This window comes from Phalacrocorax aristotelis, chromosome 13 (assembly GCF_949628215.1).
Source record: "Phalacrocorax aristotelis chromosome 13, bGulAri2.1, whole genome shotgun sequence".
NCBI lineage: Eukaryota > Metazoa > Chordata > Aves > Suliformes > Phalacrocoracidae > Phalacrocorax > Phalacrocorax aristotelis.
The window spans coordinates 18955025-18963571 of NC_134288.1; the positions used below are offsets into that span (position 1 = coordinate 18955025).

Sequence of the window (8547 nt, forward strand, 5' to 3'; positions counted from 1 at the left end):
CTGTCGTGAAGGCAGCGAGCCGGCCCTCAAGCGCACTGGATTCCCCCTCGGCGCAGGGGCCCTTAGCAGTAGCGCAGGGAAGGAGCGGCGTGTCCAGAAGCCCCTGCGCGAGGAGAGGCTTTGGCCAGGGTCGAGCGACGGTAATGACGGTCGCTGTTTCTTCTTTCCCTCTCCCAGAGACCGTGCTGAGGACGTGGTTGTCTGTCCTTCCCCCGGGGATGCCGTTGACTGCGGCCGTCTCAGGCTCGCGTGGCTTCTCTCTGCCTGGCCTCGCCGTCCTCGCAGCGCAGGGCCGAAAAGGGACACACAGAGCCCTTCCCGGCTGTGGAGAGGAGCTGCCTCGGCTGAAGCTGGAGACACCAACGAAAGGTAAAGAAGAAGAAACTGAAGGCGCTCTGGCTGCCAGCTGCTTTCCTGCTGCAGGCAAGAGAGAGCCTGTCCCTGCAGGTGAGGGAGGAAGGATCCCCCTTCATAGCCCGCAGCGGGACAGGCCACCAACGTGCACCGCAGGGTCTGTACGCGTAACCCGCAGTTCGGTACGGGCGTGTAGGGCACGAGCGAGCTAGGCTACGTGCCTAGGAAGCCTCATCTCGTAAGAGCTGTAAGACACCCCCGCGTTCTCTTCAGGTGGAGGTCGGCCTAGAGTCTGGAGCTGCAGAAGAGGCAGGGAGGAGAGGAGGGGAAAGAAGCATCTGAACGGCTAAATTGTGCCAGCAGCGCTGAGAGCGAGAGTCGCGGTGAGTCCTGGGCCAGTGGGGCCCCGTTGCCTCTCTTGTACGTCCTGGGCCCTCCCTGTCTCTCCCCCGGCCCCCTCTCTTTCCTTACCTGCTGCAAAAGGTTCCCCCCCGCCCCGCACCTTCTTTCTCCGTCTCGCTCTGAGTGGCTCCCTGCCTCCCCGTCTTTTCAGTCCTCCCTCTCTCTGTCCTGTAGCCTGTGGCTACTTGTTCTTTCTCCGCCTCTCTCTGCCTGGCTCTGGCTCCGTTTTTATTTTTTTACTCCTCCTGCTCTGTCCTGTAGCCTGTCGGTATTTTTGTCTTTCTCTGGCCCTCTCGGTCTGACTCCCTGCGTTACCGGAAAAGGCGGTAAAATCGGAGACGACTCCTCAACGCCAATTTAGTATTAAAGAGCGGGCATTCTTTATTCACGGCGCCGGATGCACGGGGGATCGCTCCTCCTGGCGTGCGTACCTCACGCACCTTTCCCGTACAATTTGTAGATCAAAATTTTACGTATTCATACACATTCATTATTGTCCTGTCTGCTGATCGGTACAAACTTGCTCGTTCCGTATGTAAATCGCTGCGCAGGCTCGGTGGTGGTCCGTGAGTCGGTGGTCGCGATCTCCCCCTGCCAGAATTGCCTTTTGCCTTCTCGGCTCTTAATCTTGGCAGTCTTGGCTAGTTCTCTCAGTCCGCTCCACGAAAGCGCGTTTTGTCATCCTTTTCTGACAGAAGCACGTTGTCTGTTGTTCTGCTGACATTAACGATCGCCTAGGGACTAAAATGCAGATCAACAGGTGCGCTGATTCGTACGCTCCATGTTCCCGTAATGGAACACCGTCTCTGGTTGGTTGATTTCATCGCTTTGGTTACACCTGTTCCTGTTGCTCAGTTTCTTCTTTTCTGGCTTTGTGTGATTCTCTCTGTGATTCTGTTTTTCTCTGCCTCGCTTTTCCCAGCTCCCCGTCCCTCACTTGGAATGCCCGTTGTCCTTCACCAGCTCACTCTCCCTTGGTTGCCATCCCCGTTTCTGAATTCCTCCTGCTTTGCCACGTAGCCCGTGACTTTTTTCTTAATCTCTCTCTGTCTGCCTCAACGCTCCCCCCGCGCTTTTTCATTCGTCTGCTCTGCTCTGCACCCTGCTACTGTTCTTGCCTTTCTGAGTTCTTCTCTGTCGAGCTCCCTTGCCCTATTTGTGAATTCCTGTTCTTCCTGCACCCGCCGCTGTTCCCTGTGACCTCCGTCTCTCTCTGTCCAGCTCCCTGTCCGTAGGTTTTAATCCCTGCCTCTGCCCGCTGTAGCCCGTCTAGATTTTTCTCTCGGCCTCTCTCTCTGTCCGGCTCCCTCTCTCTGTGTTCTAATTCCACGTTCTCTGTCACGTAGACCCGTGCTATTTGTTTGTCCTCATCTCTCTCTGTCCAGCTCCTTGCTGCGATGTTTTATTTCTTCCCTCTCTGTCTGTCTTTGTAGCCCGTTGCCGTTGTTGTTTGTTTTTTTTTTTTTTCCACTTTTTTCTTCATGTGTCTCTGTCTGCCTCCCAGTGCCTGATCTTTAATTCCTCCTTCCCTGTTGGGCCGCTGTTCCTTTTTTCCATTCTACGTTGCGTTCTCTTTGGTCTCCTGTTCTTATTCATCGATTCCCTCCTCGCTGCCCTGTGGCTTGTCCCCATTTATTGTTGCCTCCCTCTCCCTCTCTCTGGCTTCTTGCCCCTGTTTTTAAAATTCCTCCCTCTCTTCTCTCTTCTCTCTTCCCTGTTGGCCGTGTGATCTTCAGCCTTTCTCCACCTCTTTCTGCCCAGCTCTCTGCGTCTATTCATTAATTCTTCCCTCTCTGCCCTGTAGCCTGTAGCTTCTGTCCTTTCTCCGTCTTGCTGTCTCTGGCTTCCCCGTGACCCTATTTTAGAATTGTTTCTCTCTTCTCTCTGTACGCATTGCGATTCCTTTTGCTCTCCATCTCCCTTTGTTTTGGTGGTTTTTTGTTGTTGTTTTTCTGGCTCCCTGTCCCTGATTCTTAATTCTCTGCCTTCTCGTGCTCTGTACCACGTAGCCCCGTGGTTTGTTTTGTGGTGTTCCCTCCCCGGCCCCTTCCCTCCGTCGTTGGCTGTCTCGGCTCCCTGTCCCCGTGGCTTCATTCTTCCCTTTCTGCCCTGTTCTTGTCGCTTATCTTGTCTGTCTCCATCTCGCTCGGTCCAGCTTCCTGCCCCTGTTCTTCTTTCCTCCCTCGCTGTCGTGCTGCCTGCCCCAGGTTCTTTGTGCGTCTCCAGCCTGCTCCTCATCCTTCTTTGTTGGTCTGTGTCCTGCTCTTCCCCTCTCTCTGCTGCTTTTATCTCCAGCTCCGTCAGGCTCCCTGTCCTCCTCTGGCCGTCCTGTTCCCTGCCTCGTGCCTTCTCACTACACGCACACACGCCCCCCCCCCCCCCCCCAGCCGGGTGCCGCTCTTGTCTTCTCTCCTCCTACTGTCCTGTGCCCTGCTCCTCACCTTTGGTGGCCTCCCCCTCTGCCCAGCAGCCCGTCGCTCCAGGAGCCAGGCGACGGACGGTCCGTTCCCTGCCAAACCGGGACAAGCGCGTGCCGTGGCTTAGCCTCAGCTGGCAACTCTGCACCAGGGAGCTGCTTGCTCGCTCCACCCTCAGTGGGCTGGGGGAGAGAGCTGGAAGGGTAAAAGTGAGAAAAATCATGGGTTGAGATCAAGACGGTTTAATAGGTAAAGCAAAAGCTGTGCGTGGAAGCAAAGCAAGGAATTAATTCGCTCCTCCTTTTCGGCGGGCAGGTGTTGAGCTGTTTCTGGGAAAGCAGGGCTCTGTCATGTGTAACGGTTACTTAGGAAGAGAAATGCCGTAGCCCCCAAGGACTCCCCCTTCTTCCCCCAGCTGCGTGTGCTGAGCGTGATGTCAAATGGTATGGAATATCCCTTTGGTCAGTTAGCTGGGAAAGCTTTCCCAGCTGTGTCCTCTCCCAGCATACTTGCTGGTGGGGCACTGAGAGAACCAGAAGAGGCCCTGACTGTGGAAGCGGTGCTCAGCAAGAACCAAAACATCTCTACATTATTAATGTTGTTTTGAGCATAAATCCAAAACTTATCCCTTCCTAGCTACTCTGGAGAAAATGAGCACTATCCCAGCCACCACCAGCTCCGTGCGGCTGCGGCAACGGCGGCCGAGGTGGCCTTGGGGCAGTGGGAGCGTTGGGGACCCTGAGCCACGAATCGCTCCTGGGACTTGTTACGCGTGTGCGCCTGCACAAACACCTGCCCTCTCCTTTGCCCTCAGGGCTGCGTTTGTGCTGCCTTTGCGTGGGGCAAGGGGCTGTGATGGAGCCCAGGGGAGGAGGTGGTGCACTGTGGGGGTGAGGGGAGGGGCCCCCCGTTGCTGCTGCGCCTCAGCTGCGCGCGGGGGCTGGAGGAGCCCCAGGTGCGGGCAGTGGGGCTGACGGTGCCGGCTCCTCCCTGGAAAAGGGGTGGTGCCCTGCTCCGGGGGGCCAGTGAGAGCCGAGGGCGGAGCGGAGCTGTGGCCGAGCGTCAGCGGGCTGCGACTGTAGCGAGGGAGAAGGTGAGCGGGAGCTGGGGGGTGGGCCGCTGGGTCCCGGGTAAAGCCCCGAGGAGGGCTGCGGCGGGGCAGCGCCGGGTCGGAGCGGAGCTGTGGGGAGAGCGAGGCTGTGGTGAGGGCTCGGTGGGGGTTCCGGGTGCATCGGCGGGAGGGACGGTGCCCCGCAGGGTCAGAGAGCGGGAGGGCGGGCTCGCGGCATTCCGGGAGCTGTGGTGGTGTGGCTGCGGGCTGGCCGTGCGGCCGTGTTGTGTCGCAGAGCATGCCGGGAGCTGTAGTCCTGGTGGCGCGCGGCTGCCGGGCGGCCGTGTTGTGTCGCAGAGCATGCCGGGAGCTGTAGTCCTGGTGGCGCGCGGCTGCCGGGCGGCCGTGTTGTGTCGCAGAGCATGCCGGGAGCTGTAGTCCAGGCGCAGTGGCTGCCGGCGCCGTCACGTGGTTCGCCGGGGCGTGGCGGGAGGCGCGGTCTTCCGGCGCTCGGGTGCCGGGCGGCCGTGCCGCGTACGGTACGCGCGGTGTATTTGGGGTTGGATTCGTGTTGATTTCTGGGGGCTTGCGGGTGCGGCCGCTCCCCGAGAAGCGGTGAGTTCCCCGGGAGCTGACAGAAGGGAAGATGGAAAGGAGGAGGAGGACGGTGACCTTTTCCCCGTGCCCAGGGCGCAGATGATGGCCGCCTCCCCGGCTCACCGGAGCTCCCGCTCAGCCTCCCCTGGCCCCCCTTGCCCCGTGCGCCTGCCCCCAGGTCCGGCACCTCCCCTGCAGCGTGCCGCGTAGCCCTTGGCCGCCCCCAGGCCCTGTCGTGAAGGCAGCGAGCCGGCCCTCAAGCGCACTGGATTCCCCCTCGGCGCAGGGGCCCTTAGCAGTAGCGCAGGGAAGGAGCGGCGTGTCCAGAAGCCCCTGCGCGAGGAGAGGCTTTGGCCAGGGTCGAGCGACGGTAATGACGGTCGCTGTTTCTTCTTTCCCTCTCCCAGAGACCGTGCTGAGGACGTGGTTGTCTGTCCTTCCCCCGGGGATGCCGTTGACTGCGGCCGTCTCAGGCTCGCGTGGCTTCTCTCTGCCCGGCCTCGCCGTCCTCGCAGCGCAGGGCCGAAAAGGGACACACAGAGCCCTTCCCGGCTGTGGAGAGGAGCTGCCTCGGCTGAAGCTGGAGACACCAACGAAAGGTAAAGAAGAAGAAACTGAAGGCGCTCTGGCTGCCAGCTGCTTTCCTGCTGCAGGCAAGAGAGAGCCTGTCCCTGCAGGTGAGGGAGGAAGGATCCCCCTTCATAGCCCGCAGCGGGACAGGCCACCAACGTGCACCGCAGGGTCTGTACGCGTAACCCGGAGTTGGGTACGGGCGTGTAGGGCACGAGCGAGCTAGGCTACGTGCCTAGGAAGCCTCATCTCGTAAGAGCTGTAAGACACCCCTGCGTTCTCTTCAGGTGGAGGTCGGCCTAGAGTCTGGAGCTGCAGAAGAGGCAGGGAGGAGAGGAGGGGAAAGAAGCATCTGAACGGCTAAATTGTGCCAGCAGCGCTGAGAGCGAGAGTCGCGGTGAGTCCTGGGCCAGTGGGGCCCCGTTGCCTCTCTTGTACGTCCTGGGCCCTCCCTGTCTCTCCCCCGGCCCCCTCTCTTTCCTTACCTGCTGCAAAAGGTTCCCCCCCGCCCCGCACCTTCTTTCTCCGTCTCGCTCTGAGTGGCTCCCTGCCTCCCCGTCTTTTCAGTCCTCCCTCCCTCTGTCCTGTAGCCTGTGGCTACTTGTTCTTTCTCCGCCTCTCTCTGCCTGGCTCTGGCTCCGTTTTTATTTTTTTACTCCTCCTGCTCTGTCCTGTAGCCTGTCGGTATTTTTGTCTTTCTCTGGCCCTCTCGGTCTGACTCCCTGCGTTACCGGAAAAGGCGGTAAAATCGGAGACGACTCCTCAACGCCAATTTAGTATTAAAGAGCGGGCATTCTTTATTCACGGCGCCGGATGCACGGGGGATCGCTCCTCCTGGCGTGCGTACCTCACGCACCTTTCCCGTACAATTTGTAGATCAAAATTTTACGTATTCATACACATTCATTATTGTCCTGTCTGCTGATCGGTACAAACTTGCTCGTTCCGTATGTAAATCGCTGCGCAGGCTCGGTGGTGGTCCGTGAGTCGGTGGTCGCGATCTCCCCCTGCCAGAATTGCCTTTTGCCTTCTCGGCTCTTAATCTTGGCAGTCTTGGCTAGTTCTCTCAGTCCGCTCCACGAAAGCGCGTTTTGTCATCCTTTTCTGACAGAAGCACGTTGTCTGTTGTTCTGCTGACATTAACGATCGCCTAGGGACTAAAATGCAGATCAACAGGTGCGCTGATTCGTACGCTCCATGTTCCCGTAATGGAACACCGTCTCTGGTTGGTTGATTTCATCGCTTTGGTTACACCTGTTCCTGTTGCTCAGTTTCTTCTTTTCTGGCTTTGTGTGATTCTCTCTGTGATTCTGTTTTTCTCTGCCTCGCTTTTCCCAGCTCCCCGTCCCTCACTTGGAATGCCCGTTGTCCTTCACCAGCTCACTCTCCCTTGGTTGCCATCCCCGTTTCTGAATTCCTCCTGCTTTGCCACGTAGCCCGTGACTTTTTTCTTAATCTCTCTCTGTCTGCCTCAACGCTCCCCCCGCGCTTTTTAATTCGTCTGCTCTGCTCTGCACCCTGCTACTGTTCTTGCCTTTCTGAGTTCTTCTCTGTCGAGCTCCCTTGCCCTATTTGTGAATTCCTGTTCTTCCTGCACCCGCCGCTGTTCCCTGTGACCTCCGTCTCTCTCTGTCCAGCTCCCTGTCCGTAGGTTTTAATCCCTGCCTCTGCCCGCTGTAGCCCGTCTAGATTTTTCTCTCGGCCTCTCTCTCTGTCCGGCTCCCTCTCTCTGTGTTCTAATTCCACGTTCTCTGTCACGTAGACCCGTGCTATTTGTTTGTCCTCATCTCTCTCTGTCCAGCTCCTTGCTGCGATGTTTTATTTCTTCCCTCTCTGTCTGTCTTTGTAGCCCGTTGCCGTTGTTGTTTGTTTTTTTTTTTTTTCCACTTGTTTCTTCATGTGTCTCTGTCTGCCTCCCGGTGCCTGATCTTTAATTCCTCCTTCCCTGTTGGGCCGCTGTTCCTTTTTTCCATTCTACGTTGTGTTCTCTTTGGTCTCCTGTTCTTATTCATCGGTTCCCTCCTCGCCGCCCTGTGGCTTGTCCCCATTTTAGTGTTGCCTCCCTCTCCCTCTCTCTGGCTTCTTGCCCCTGTTTTTAAAATTCCTCCCTCTCTTCTCTCTTCCCTGTCGGCCGTGTGATCTTCAGCCTTTCTCCATCTCTTTCTGCCCAGCTCTCTGTGTCTATTCATTAATTCTTCCCTCTCTGCCCTGTAGCCTGTAGCTTTTGTCCTTTCTCCATCTTGCTGTCTCTGGCTTCCCCGTGACCCTCTTTTAGAATTGTTTCGCTCTTCTTTCTGTACGCATTGCGATTCCTTTTGCTCCCCATCTCCCTTTGTTTTGGGTGTTGTTTTGTTGTTGTTTTTCTGGCTCCCTGTCCCTGATTCTTAATTCTCTGCCTTCTCATGCTCTGTACCACGTAGCCCCGTGGTTTGTTTTGTGGTGTTCCCTCCCCGGCCCCTTCCCTCCGTCGTTGGCTGTCTCGGCTCCCTGTCCCCGTGGCTTCATTCTTCCCTTTCTGCCCTGTTCTTGTCGCTTATCTTGTCTGTCTCCATCTCGCTCGGTCCAGCTTCCTGCCCCGTTCTTCTTTCCTCCCTCGCTGTCGTGCTGCCTGCCCCAGGTTCTTTGTGCGTCTCCAGCCTGCTCCTCATCCTTCTTTGTTGGTCTGTGTCCTGCTCTTCCCCTCTCTCTGCTGCTTTTATCTCCACCTCCGTCAGGCTCCCTGTCCTCCTCTGGCCGTCCTGTTCCCTGCCTCGTGCCTTCTCACTACACACACACACGCCCCCCCCCCCCCCCCAGCCGGGTGCCGCTCTTGTCTTCTCTCCTCCTACTGTCCTGTGCCCTGCTCCTCACCTTTGGTGGCCTCCCCCTCTGCCCAGCAGCCCGTCGCTCCAGGAGCCAGGCGACGGACGGTCCGTTCCCTGCCAAACCGGGACAAGCGCGTGCCGTGGCTTAGCCTCAGCTGACAACTCTGCACCAGGGAGCTGCTTGCTCGCTCCACCCTCAGTGGGCTGGGGGAGAGAGCTGGAAGGGTAAAAGTGAGAAAAATCATGGGTTGAGATCAAGACGGTTTAATAGGTAAAGCAAAAGCTGTGCGTGGAAGCAAAGCAAGGAATTAATTCGCTCCTCCTTTTCGGCGGGCAGGTGTTGAGCTGTTTC

The 8547-nt window shown here is 57.8% G+C and overlaps 1 long non-coding RNA gene across 1 annotated transcript; it reads left to right on the forward strand.

Moving 5' to 3' along the window:
• Positions 1-287: 287 nt before the first annotated feature.
• LOC142064047 (uncharacterized) lies at positions 288-8177 on the forward strand. The gene is made up of 5 exons (XR_012662962.1): positions 288-511; positions 628-737; positions 5229-5562; positions 5679-5788; positions 6503-8177. It is a non-coding gene; the product is annotated as an uncharacterized LOC142064047 (long non-coding RNA).
• Positions 8178-8547: the final 370 nt, after the last annotated feature.